This window comes from Lepidochelys olivacea (genome assembly GCF_965140295.1).
Source record: "Lepidochelys olivacea isolate rLepOli2 genome assembly, chromosome: 2".
NCBI classification, from domain to species: domain Eukaryota; kingdom Metazoa; phylum Chordata; order Testudines; family Cheloniidae; genus Lepidochelys; species Lepidochelys olivacea.
In genome coordinates, this window is record NC_140412.1 from 179176518 (window position 1) to 179190465 (window position 13948).

The 13948-nt window shown below is 39.7% G+C and overlaps 1 protein-coding gene across 1 annotated transcript in view; it reads right to left on the reverse strand.

The window, feature by feature from the left end:
* Positions 1-13948, reverse strand: part of POU6F2 (POU class 6 homeobox 2) — a 309582-nt gene that overhangs the window by 120981 nt on the left and 174653 nt on the right. The gene's annotated exons all lie outside the window — the stretch shown is intronic.

The following is a 13948-nucleotide window of genomic DNA, read 5'->3' on the forward strand; positions in this document are numbered from 1 at the left end:
ATGGTTTCACTCTAGTGCAGAGGGAGGTCATGGGCTAGGCTTCTCCATGCCCCTCCCAGTTCCCTTTGCGCCAACATAATCTTCTTGGCCCTTATGTTGTTCGCATAAGGTGGGGAGTGGGGAAGGCCCTTTCATGCTTCTCCACCTCTCCCGTTCATCCACGTATCACCCATGTAGGAAACTGGCAGGTGACTTTAGCCATTAAAGATGATGCAATGGGTCCAATTCACCCCTGATATAACTATGCTGAAGGCAATGAATTTACACCAGGGATTCATTCTGCTCCACGAGTCTAACAGAGAGAAGGTCTGATTCATGGCTGTAGCAGGAAAAATTAAGGCAGTCATGGCACCTACTATACATGCTCCGGTCCCAGTTCTGCTTGGACTGACTTCAGTGGGAACAAGAGTGGTGCCTCATTTGTCATGGTTAGAATGTTTCTGCAAAAGTCCAGGCAAAAAGAAGGGCTCTGAGTGTCAACAATAGCAAAAGAAAAATTTATAAATATTTTTTTCCTAGCAACTGAAAAAAAAAAGTTAACAAAACCACAAAAGCTTAATTTTATTTATTTTCAGATCCAGACCCATATTTAACATCCCATTCACAATATAAATTCAGATTCCAAAGATCTCTCAAGCCTAATCCTAAAATCAAATTAGAGCTCTTGCAATTCAATTTGTATTCTGAATTTGTTCTTGTGGATGAACTCCACATATTATCTGATTAGAGCGAGTGAGAAAGAGAGAGAGAAAGAAGAGCAAAAAGGGATTGTGGGAGTTTGAAGGAATACTTTATTGTTACTTTTCCCTAAAGCCTCATATTTGCATAATTGCGCAGATGTTATACAGTGCCTTGATGTGATGTACAATTGACTAAAATGTAATGCGATGTACAATGGACAAAAAGAGAAAATCATACATTATACCTTTTCCGGTATGACTGAGCACAGAACTCAGCTCTAGCTGCTTTTAGAGGCTAATGTCTTTTTCCACTTCTCCAATAATAGAGAATGGATTTACATTGCCTCAAACTAAAAAGTGTAACTAACTTAAGCATCTGGGTTTGTGTCCGAGTTGAAATGTCCTGCTTTTTCCTGTTGTTTCTCTTTTAATGAGCTATATCTTCTTTGAAACAGATTTCTAAAGATTGAATGCACACACTGAATAGTCTAATGCAGGCCCGTGTTTACCCTCTTTCCTACTAGGGATAATGAGGGGTGGGTTAGCCACCTACCCACTTTATTTTTTGCATATGTTTGGATTTTCCTTTTGAGGGGGAGGTGAGGGTTGTTCTATTTATGTTAGCATTGGTAAAAAAAAATAAAATAAAATAAGGAAAAAGGGTGGCACATAATGGCTCAAGAGATTAGCAATAGACTACTACTAATAGTAGACTTCTAAATCACCAGTTCAAATCTAGCCTGCGTCAATACAGGGAACAAAGTCATTTGATTCTGATGGTTTCAGGGTGCCCTACTTTATATAAAATGAATTCGGCATCACCTTGTATATATACTATTTACATCTGCAATAATGTCACTAAGTAGCGACTACGGAATGCATTGACGGTCTCAAAAATACTAAGCGGCAACATCATAAAAAACACCACTATAGGTGTCACCAATTGACACCTTTATTTGCAGTTTCAGTCAAGAGACTAAGGATTGAAAGAGGAAGGAGACCAAGTCATCTGCTCATGCCTAAAGGAGAACCCTCAAGATGAAGGCAGGGCAGAGGGGGAAAGCTTGCATTGCCAGTGCTCTTGTTATACCAACTCTGCAGATATGCAGAGGGCTTCACTTTCCACCATTGTCAAATTCAGGATCTTGCAGGAACACTAAATTCACTTTAAAGAATATAGGCAATAAAAAGGAAGTATTACGGAGAAAACCATCATAATTTATCAGGTGCCTGTGGTGTCTCAGGATTTTGATGTATAGTGGAACTTCCTTGAAAAATGACCACTGTATTAAATAAACCTGACATTTTCCCCTACCAAACTTTAAGATGTACAATAATACACTGGAATCATCAAAAAAGTTCTAGATGGGGAGGTGTGACTAGGTGGTAGGGAAAATGTATTTGGAATCGCTCCTGCTTTGAGATAATCTAGACGTTATTTTCTCCTGGTTTATGACAACATTTTGAGAGTAAAGTTCCTTGAGAGTATTGTAAAAATTGCATTAACCTATTTAAAATGCCCAAAGGCAAGAACAAGCTAGAGGAATTAGACTTTAATAAGCCATTATATGGTTAAAAGGAATATATAGAGTTATAATGTTAACGCTAATGAAGTTTATTGTAAGGGAGATAAAACCAATCTCTAATTATGCCTTTGCCTACACCAGTGGCAGCATGTATAGGTACGTGCAGCGAGATGCCACAATGAAAAGCAGGCTATGTCCGCACTGCAGTGTGTAGCTACTTGCGTCAATGCAGGTCTCTGGCAGGAGGGATGCAGTGGGGAAAGGCTCCAGCACTGGGGAGACAAGGGGAAAATATGCTGCTAAAAATAGCAGTCCAGACATGGGAGGCACTGTTTGGGCGCAGAGACAGCCATGTAGGGCACATACCCAAAGGTTCTGGCGGTGTCTGTATTCTACTCACCTACACTGTGACTCACCATCTATACTGCTATTTATACCTGTGCTAGGAGGGCATGTCATGTATGTACTCTACATGCTGCTGTAAGTGTAGACGTAGCTTATTAGGGTTGAGACCTTCGGGAGGGGCAGATTATTACACATCTGCCTACTGCAGGCTTTCTTGAACCTTCCTCTGAAACATCTGGAGCTGGTTACGGTCAGAAACAGGACACTGGACCATGGGTCTGATCCAATATAGCAATGCCTATGACCTTATGGGTAGTGTTTTTCTTTGCTGTCAAACTGCAAATAGCTCACACGTTCAACTCATTTATTTTGGAAAACAAGGGATTGAAATGAAAGAAATTAAATTTGAAAAAAAAAACATTCGGCTGACCAGATGATGATGGCGGCTCCCAATAGACTCCCTGACAATGAGTGGGCAGCACACACACACAAACCATGTACTGATTTTAATACTATCGCCTGTAGTTTATAATTTTTGCTACTTGTCTGTTTCCCATGTGATAATATTGCTGTGGCTCTGAGGTCTAAATCCCCATGGCATTTATAAAGACTACAGGCCAGAATGTGCCTTGAAGGCACTAGCTTGTGGTGGATGCAGTAAAGTGCCATACCATATTATGCTGTGGGAGCTTGGGAAGGATCATGCAGAATCCAGTTTTGAGTTCCTGGAAATGCAGAGTTGGGTCCGTAGTCCCGTGGGTGCATGGCCATTTCCACTGGCAGGAGCAGTGGAAATAGAGTTGGTACAAGGGCCATAGCAAGAGGGACTCGTTGAGCTGTCTGGAAATTCTAAAAGAGGATTTTGCATTCTTATGGACAGTATTCCTGCAGCTGGGAGTTCTGTACTTGTCTATGGCACAAGGGTCTCCTGACAAAGAAATATTTATCCAGGTGCACCCATAGTATTGCTTCTTTTGAACATCAGAAATTATTAGAAGTCTCTCCAAAGAAAGTCTTTGAAGTGAATCATGTTTCCTTAACTAAAGGTGAAGTTACCGTAAGTAAAACATACTATTTTGTACAATACAATGGAACACTAGATCAAAGTGTTTGGGGGTTTAAAAGGTTGGCCTTGAAGCTCAGCTAGTGGAAGAGTCCTGGGAATGACAAAGGAGGGTATCACTTCCCACCAGCCTTGACCAAGATATGTAGCAGAGGCTACTGTGCCTCAGAGATGATTTGGTATAATGAGATGCTTTTATCTAACAGACTTTCATTATATCGGTGTTCTCTGTCATTTCTTATTGTCAATATAGGAAGCGTCTGAAAGAAATACTTGAGTATGTGGATCTTTGTTTAAATGTGTGTGCTGTCACTGGTTTTCTTTCATTCTGTGTGTGTTAAGTAGCTTTCAGGGACTGGCTCTGATTAGGAGGTTGTACAATGGGGCCCTAGTCATGACCTTCAGGGCCTCCAAATGCTACTGCAATACAAATATATAATAATCATGTTTTAATATGGAGTGGCTAGATTCTAATATATTATATGCTCTGACACTCCTACAGAGACACTGGCAGTGTTGATTTTGTCTAGTCAAATAGCTAGGAGACATGAGACAACTCCATGTATGTATTCAGAACTCTTCAAGTTTGAAAAAACTGAGTATTGCATTCCAAGGTCCAAATTCCAAGTGGCTAGAGAAGTAGGCTTAACAATGATGAGTGCAAGTCACTGAATAAAGGAAGAAGGCAAGAACGTGTGTGTAACAAGAATCAGGGAAAACACTGGTCCAAAAGTGTTCCGTTCCTTATAGACAGTAAAGCATCAACAGCGAGTGGGAGGCACAGATGCAAAACTGACAGAGGCAGCTCCATTTCCCCTTTAGAGCTATGCAACTAAATTAGCCATTCAGGTCTTGGATTTGGGTCCAGACTCATCAACACAGAGCTGCGCTTTCCCCATTATATTATCTAACTTCCTTTGCATCTGCCCCCCTCTTCCAATGTAAAGTAAAATTAAAAGCAATGCGGCAGGCTGGGCAAAAGAATAAAGTAAAACAAAAAGGAAATATGGTATTATTCTTCTTCTGTCCAGAAGAACATAGGGTCAAGTCCTGCAAGAAGCTGAGTGCCCTTAATTCCTACTGAAGTCAACAGGAGTTGAGGGCACTCTGCATCATTCAGGAGATGCTCAGCACATTGCACGATCAAACCTATTACACTGATGACAACTACACAATTAATTCAATTAAAAAATCAGAACAGGAATGAAGAACAGTCTCATGATCATTCAGTATTAATTATTATTTGTGCTACTACAGTCCTCAGATGAGATCAGGGTCACATTGTGCTAGGTGCTGTACATACACATAGTTGTATATAGTCCATACCTGCAGTGAATAACTTGTAATTTCGGCAGACAAGCCAGAGAAAGGAAGTATAACTTCCCTCTTTTACAGGTGGGGGATTAAGCACAGAGAGATTAAATAACTTGCAAAAGGTTACACAGGAAGTTTGTGAAAGAGCCAGAAAGTGAATCCAGATCTTGAGAGTCCCAGACTCATTGCGGGACCTGCCTGATTATATACTCACTCATTGCTGCCCCACAAAATGAGTCTGTCTGCCTGTTACTAACTTTATCTTGTTTTCTTCAGCTTTGTTCACTTGTTTGGTTCATTTCATTTACGATTCTATGTCAAATGAAAACAAGGCGAGCAAATGCAAGAAGCGTTTTGTTTAGGGGCTAGGTCCACCCCTGCCTCCTCAAAATATTACCAGCAACATTATCAGCTGATTTTGTTGTTTGCAGTAATTCCTTGGTAGGTGTAAGGGGCCCAATTATTTTTTCTCTCCTGTTTATTTTATTCATTTCTAAATAGATTAAAAACAAAGTCTAGCACTTGGTGCAACAGCAGTTCTGGACCCTGTTGCTGGCCACTCCTCTTCTTCTGTAAAAGGAACTATTGCTCATGACTTTATTTACAATAACGTGAGAGTGGATATAAAGCTAAGGGGTGGAAAACTGAATTCAAGCCTCTTTGGCCTCCTCCTCCCCCCAGCAAGATATTTGGGTACTCAGCACTCAGTACTCAGCAGAGCACTGTCATGCCTGGCTTCTACCTGACCCCTGGTTCCTCATTATCTTCCCTGCTTCACTTCTCAAACAATAGTGAATATTCTCTGCACCCCTAGATGCCTCTACCTACCTAACTTTGTTTGGCAAATATAGGGTATTATTCTTACTGCCAAAATAAGTGCTTCTGCTACTGAAATAAGTACAAATGAACACATGAGTACAAATGAGTAGTGGGAATTTTTGTTTTAACAGGAGGAATTTATTGTATCAGTGTCCAGTAGGGCAGCCATCAGTTAAGGTAGACACAACTGATATTACTGTAAACGTAATGGCTTAGTCCTTTTTTTTGTTTGGATAGGATTTGTCTCTTTCTGCTTGTATATGGTCACCTTTGGGGTGGAAGTTAAAGATGCTGGCCTGATTCTACCTGGTCCTCACACAGCTGCCTAGTGGGTGAGTGGCCCACTGGTGGCAGGGTGTTGGGAGCAGTGACCCCTGGTGTGGCTTGCAGAAGGACAGACAGAGTTTCAGTCCCCCTGCAGCTGTCTGCTTGCTGGAGGTACAGGGTGCTCTTAAGGTGGCCAGAAAGAGGCAGCCTATGGTTCTGCCCCACTGCACCTGACTATGGGGCATGGAAAAGCAGTCTGCTCCCCACAAAGGAGTGTAGTATAAGGCACGGTCCCTCTTGTGCACTATGGAGTTAATGGATATGTTCTGCCTCCCAGTGCTCCCCCTAGGAGTGCTTTTGCATTGCCCCTCTCTGAGCTGTGCCCCACAGACACACTTTAGCCTTTTCAAAAAGTGTGGGACATAGCCCCTATGTTTTGTCCAACCTTCCTTCTCTCAATAAGATTAGAATGTGTGAATGCTGGGGAGCCCAGAATGGCTGCTGCATTTGTCTACATAGTCACTGCAATACCTAATTCATTGCTTTGTAAAGCCTGTCAGGATTAGAGCTGGACAAAGTTTTTTGGTTGAAACTTTTTTTTGTGAAAAATGCAGATTCAGTGACACTGATTTTACTGAATTGTCCTTTTAAAAACAAAAAATTCAACCCTCCCTGAAATGTTTGTTCCAAATAATACATTTTTGATTTTAAAATTTCCTTTAATTTTATTAAAAATGCAATGTATAAAAATACTTGAAATCCATATGAGACATATTAATTTTGTTGAAACAAAACATTGTGTTCAACCTAAAACAATTTTTTTCTTTTTGATTCACTGACAATTCTGGAAAAAAAACATTTTTCATTTGATCTGAAATTCCCCCCCCCCCAACTATTTGAAATTGCCAATAAACCGAAGAATCTATTTGTCTAGCTCTAATCAGGATTCCTCATGTATGAAAGGTGACATTTAACCCTGGGTGCTATTCTGTATCTTATTTGGCTTAGTTCCCTGGTATACGACAAAGAAGCTATGAGGAATTTGGATGAACTGAAAGACATTACATGCAGTTAAATCTTCCCTTTGCAGTTAATCTACAAGTTTCTCCCACAGCAACTGATTAAGCATTTATAAATAAAAAGGGCTACACAAACATTTAATAAAAGACATTTCAGTTAATAATCCATTCATTTTTGAAGGGCATTTTTGGAAGGGAAAAAAATTTGAACACAGATGGCAGGCTTGCAAATTGAATGAGAAACCATTCATTATTACTGTCCAGTGTACTAATTCAGGGGGTAAGCTTTTTGCTGTTTATATGTGCTGATTGGTACCTTATTATGCAAATCAATGGGACTACTTGTGGAATATAGCACCGCCCAATGTGAGGGAGGCAAAATCGAATGCTCCATGTAGCTCACAGGGAGCTAATCCCTAATGCACTCCTTTAGGCACTGTTGGCTTAATTTAATAGTTAGGATAATAGTTAATTAAGTGTTTAAACCCTACCAGCTGTATGTGTTTTGCCGATTACTCAAGCACTAGCTGCAGTCTGAAAACATTCTGCTCATTGCTGTGTCACTTGTGAGCAGCCTCTACCCCTCCCTCTTGAACAATCAGACAAATGGCCCAGGCATGTGCACACACACACACAAATGCACACAGACATATATCTATAAACCATGGGTTTATTAACAGCCATAGTGTGTACCTATAAACACATTACTGCTGCTAATAAATATTAAAATTTTGGTTTTGGTCTAACCTCAAAATGAATATTAAAAACCTATTCTGTGAATTCAATCCTTTTTACAGAAAAGTCCTATAGAATTTAATAGGCATGAAACCATTACAAATTGAATATTCTGTAGAAATTACTCTAAGAATTTATAAAATTGAAAAGAGAAATATAGCTGGTCTATAGTTTTTTTTAGCCATCCTACAGAGGCTATTAGCAGGCACATAATCCTGTAGAATGTTTCAAAAATCCGAGAGAAAGGTTACAACTTTCTATCCAACTCTTTAGGACTTTTCCAAAAGAAAGGTTAAGATTTAACTTTAAATTGTAGAGAGTTCAGGAGATTTTGACAATTACTAGAATACTGGATGTGGTTGAAGAAGTTACTAACATTTTTTAGTTGGGTGTTGTTACTTAGGGGGAATTCTCTGTTCTGGAGTTTCCCCGTCTGTAAAAGTGGGAGTGATTACTTACCCTCATTAGGAAAGCCCTTTGAGAAGTATAGATGAAAAATGCAATATAAATGTTGGAGATTCATTATTATTATTATGCCATTTTAGAATGAAGATACTGTCTGTATCGAAATGGAGTGTTTTTAAATAAAAGGCCCCTGCTGCTACACAGTGCAAAAGAAAGGATTTTTATGAACAAATTTCAACTTGGATACAAGACACAATTTTACAACGTTTCTTGGTTTGCTTATATTAACTTTTAAAATTAAAAATCAAAGGTTTAAAGTGTATTTCAAACCATGTGAACTATGATAGGGATGCAGGAAGCAAAAGATACACCATGAGCACACGCAGACATCTGAAACCGCTACGTCAGATTTGTTTTGCCAACTTTTAACAAAATAGATGAAAACGGTTCTCTTTAGCTGCAATGCCAGGCATTTTGTTTTTACTCTGTTGATTTTAATAGCCTGTGCAGAAGCTTGGAAAGGAACATTTCTTCCTTTGTCAATTTTAAACTTTTCCGATTTGGCAACCCTGGGTTTTTTTCCACTGGTGTGTTTTCAGTGAAGCTGAACTTAATATGGCTCTCTTTGGTTTTGTATCCAAGCTTGCTCTCTGCTCTTGGTACAGAGCCAGGGCTCAATGCCCCAACTGTCCTCCTTTACTTCCCTTCCAGGAGCACCTTGTGTGCTGGAGTTTTCTAGGGAATATCCTGGGGGAGTGGCTCTTCAAGAAGGTCTCAGCTTTCTGGAAGAAGAAGAAGAGCTTCAGCAGCAAAAGCTATGACTAGCACCACCACTAGCTGACCTGCCCTTCCTCCCGCATAGAGCCAAATCTTTGGGAGTACAAGGCTCCAGCAGTCTCTGTGACAGAATACACCACTGTACTCACACCCCACACACCATTGTAATAATCGTTGTACAAGATATGCCTTGTAAGGTATCATTTAAAAAGTCATAATTTCCAGGTCAGTATTGTCCTGATAAAATATATGTGAACTATAATATAAATAATAATATAATATTATATTATTATTTTAAAATAATATATTTAAATTATTTAAATATATTTAAATATATTTATATTTAAATATATTTTAAAAAATATATTTAAAAATAATGAAGTTATAAGATTCCCCTATATGATGCGATTAACACATGTTCCAAACCCACAGCCCTGTCCAGGCAGAAGTTGGTAAACAGGTCTGTCCTAAACAAAGGAATGTGTGATTGCCTTAATTTGCATTGAAGCAGTAAACAGAGTCAGCAAGCTGGAAGGGAAAATAAAGGAAGCTCAAACAGGTAAAAAAACCCACTAGGGAACATCCTTCCAAATAGACTCTTTGTCTCCTGATTCTCTGCTGGAAATGTTTTTCAAGAGGAGGACTGAAACTATAAAAAGGAGGGGCAAACACCCCAAGGCACCCCACTTTTTCTCCCTGCCATCACATTCTCTGCACCTGAGATGACAAAGAAAAACAGCTGTTGGACTCTGGAGAAGGGGTTCTGAAGAAGAGTTTGGTCAGTAATCTTGCTGGAAGCATGTGGTGAGAAACATTGCTTGTATCTAATATAGTCTGTTAAGTTAGGCAATAGAAAGCATTTTTTCTTTATTTTTTCTTCTAACCATTTCTGACTTTTATGGCTCTTTACTTGTACTCACTTAAAATCTCTCTCTTTGTTGTTAAAAAAATTGTTTTATTGTTTTATCTAATCCAGTGTATTTAAGTTAAGGGTCTGGGTAACTCCATTTAATGAAATACGCTGGTGTAATATCCCCTTAAAGGAATAAAGGTCTTAATATATCTGTCCAGGAGAGGCCTGCGCAGTAAAAGACATACACTTCAGGGGGAAGTCCAGGACTGGTAGTGTGTTGGAGTCACCCTGCAGTATAACCAAGGCTGATGAGATCCAGCGTGCGACTGGCAGCTGCAGTTACACAAAGACATCTGGGAGTGACCTGCATGCTGGTGGCTGTTTGTGAGCAGTCCAGGATGGAGCCTACAGCAGCAAGGTATTGCAAGGCAGCCCAGGTCACAGGGCATGTGTGACACAGCCCGCCACTGGTCTGGATTGTACCCTGGTATGACACAGCTTCCCTCCACGATCAGCTGTACAAAAGAGTGGCTCCTTTATAATCTAGACAGCCGTGATGATGCCAATGGTTCTGGACTCTGTGAGAACACGAACAAGAGTATAACCGTGAATATGAGTTTGGTCAGATATTTGTGTTCACAAAACCTTGTTCATCTGACTGAGAACAATGCAGTGTCAAATATCACTGATCTGAATTCACTAGTTTTAGTCTCAGGATTTTGTCACTATTCACCCAGCACACTTAAGACCCACTTATATCCATGGGAGTTGCACCTGTAAAGTGCTTACAAGATCAGACCTATATTTTAAGCTGTTTAGGGGTTCTGAAACATTCATAGTGTGGAATTCATTTTAATGTAAAGCTTGTCTTATATGCACTTTCATGTCCTGCAGACCTCTTGACCCCCGATTCACAAGTGTGTAACATCCTACAGTTAACGGCAGCAATTGCTTACATGGAAGAGCATATTAGAAAAAGTATTTTATGCAGTTGCAGATGTTTTAATGAAGTTTAGCAGCTGGAAATAAAGTGGAGGAGGAAGGAACACATGGCCAGCCAGCCAGCTCTCTGCAGATAAACTAATAAGTCCATTCCATCACCAATTTTTATGATTCGACAAATGATCTTAATACTACACGTTGAAGGAAATGGTTTATACTGCCTGCTAGCCTGTTGCCAGAAGCTTTACTTGTTTAAAAAGTGCTACAGTGATTTTTAGATTGGGTCACATTGGCTATGCAAAATACATTCCAGATTATCAGTTATACTCTTACATGATTCAGGCCCTTCTTTGAACAAAAAACACTGCTTCCCATTCCACAAAATGGTGCTTAGTTTGATAGTGTGTGTATTGTAGGCAGACCTGCAGCTCTGCAAGCTGAAAGTCATCGGACTGAGATATCTCAGTTTATCCCCATCATCCTCACATGAGAGCATTCTGAAGGTACACTAGATGGGATAACAGGAGAACTGTGTTCACTACCACTCAGATGATCTCATGCCTTCTGTCAGTCTCTCTATGAATACACAACATATGACACAGAACAGTCCTCTAAACTGAAATTCAGAAGACTGCCCATGGCTTACATATTAAATTGAAACTTTACTCCCTCAGTGAAACAGTTTAATCAGAAACCATTTTCATAATTTGTAAACACTGCCAAATGTTTGATTTGCTAGTAAGTGATCAAGCCTTCTATCAGAAAATAAAATAAAAAATTCAAACTATCACACAAACAAAACTTTATAAATGAAACATGTTGTAGTGAGAAATACTGTTCTCACCCTATGCTGTAATTCTGTAATGCAGAAGGGCACAGTGCCCTGAAAAATCAGGTTTCAAAGCAACTTGTATCAAAAGGAGGCCACATCAGAAGCAGGAAGGGAGGATGGTACGACATGTCGTTAAGGCACAAACTTAGAAATTAGGAGTTCTATTCCTGGACTTACTACAGACTTCATGTGTGCCCTTGGGCAAGTTAATTAGTCTCTCTCTCTCTCATTTGCCTCATCTGTAAAATGGGGAATAAAGAAAACTTACTTCCCTCCCTCATAGAAGTGTTCTGTGTGAGGATAAATTCACTAAAGAAAGTAAACTGCTTTGAGATCCTCTGATGGAATGTGGAAGTGCAAGGTAACATGTCCACGTAGGAACTATCATGTTATAAAGCCATCTTAGATACCATGCTAAATCATGGAAAGGTGGTTTAAAAGCCTGAATTTATTGTCTCACTCACTCATCTCATGTACAAGGTGTATATTTTTGGATAAAAATTTCTGGCTTCACTAAAACATGTTTCAAGGGAAGATTTCATTTTGTCTTACTCTAAAGTCTCTGTATGAGTTTAGAACATTCATAGACACCAGGGAAATAAACAACTTCTTTTAAATCTCTAAGAATTAGAATGCTTTTAAAACGAACTCTCAACTTAGAAACTTTATACACACTTACATAACACCAGATTTTAAAAGACATCAAATGATGAAACTAAATCCAGATTTCCTGGAAGACTAGAACTGACAGCCAAGCACCTAGACTACAGACACCTTCTTCATAAACTGGGGCACACCAACAGAGCCAGCTAAACCACACTAGCTAATGACCACGACAATAAAAATCCATGAGAAAGTTTCACCAACTAGATATCAAAGGTGACAAAGTGTTTCCTCCAGCACAGAAAGCAAGGCCACAGAACAGAAAGATGACAAAAGAAAATGAAGAAAGGAAAACAGATTCAAGGGGAATAACTATGGGCCCCAAGTGGGCTTATTATATGAATAGACTGCAGGTAACTATATCCTTCCACTGCGGTGCTTCATAAATTCTGTCATCTTGTTAAGACTGTGAAGACCACTGACCTCACTTCCTCCATTAATAAGACTGCACTCAGAGACTTTTATTTTGTTTATGAAACTTGAACCACTGTATAAAGTCTCTTCTGTCTGCAATGAAGCTCATTACTTTTGAAATCACAAGAGTAAGGGAAAATGCCCTCCATACCCTACTTACCAGCTACACAAAAATAATTAAAACAAAAAACTACTTTTAAGGCTCATTCATTCTGGTTTCTGAATATGCTACAACTAAAGATTTGTTGCTTTAGTTGTAATATGCTGGGAGAGGCCAAGAGGGCTGTGTGCTGCTCATATCTTAGCAAGGGATATTTTAGACAGCCCAAATAACTTCTCTTCCTAAAGAAATCAAAACTGTTATTTATAATTAACTATAGACAAAATTCAACCTTTGCACCACTAAGGGACACATATGGAGGGATAGGGGACAAAGAGGTAGTGGTCAACTGGAGTGTTCTTGGGACATTCTTTCTACACAGAGCAGAAAGACTCAAAAGGCCAAGCAGGCAGCATACTCCGCAGCACTGTTTACTGCTGCTCAGAAAAAGCAGCAGCATACATTCCATTCAACACTTGCTTCCGGACAGCAACATGTGAGTAGGAGGCTGAGGCCACACCCAATCCAGTTGACCACATCCATCCGTGGCTGTGAAACCCTAGTAGGTGCCTACTTCAAGACAGCATGTGGGCTATGACCTGTCTTGTCCCTGGCCTCTGCAACCTCTTCCTCCCAACCTGAACAAGCACAAGACAAGGCAGAATTGTATCCTCACATAAAAAGGAAAAGATGCACTTAAACAGTATGTAATCCATGTTTTTTTTCCCTGTTGCTACAGTTCTGAGTGTTCTATGACCAAGCGCATACAAAGTATGTGTCTTTAAATTTCACAGTATGCAGCCCAGATAAATGTTCAGCCATTATCCTCTGACTATGAGACTGGAATCTTTACCTAAGTTGCAAGGACAGTCAATAAAAAAGAATCTTTCCTCTATAAAAGCTACAAAAACTCCCTGTGGTCACCTCTTGTATCTGGTGAACTGCAATAACGTTGCTGTTGCTGACTAGCCTTAGTTTTAGTGTCTCAAAGCAAAAATGCTGCAAATACATATATATCCATCACCAGTGCCAGTGAGAACAAGGGGGCAAACTCTGCTCTGAGTTACACACTGTAAGTATGGGGTAATGCCAATTAAATCAATGGATTTACCCTGGATTTATTCTGGTGTGTCCAAGATCCGAATGTGGCCTCTTATCTCTCAGTTCTAAGAGTTTTCTTTCTCACTGATTCAC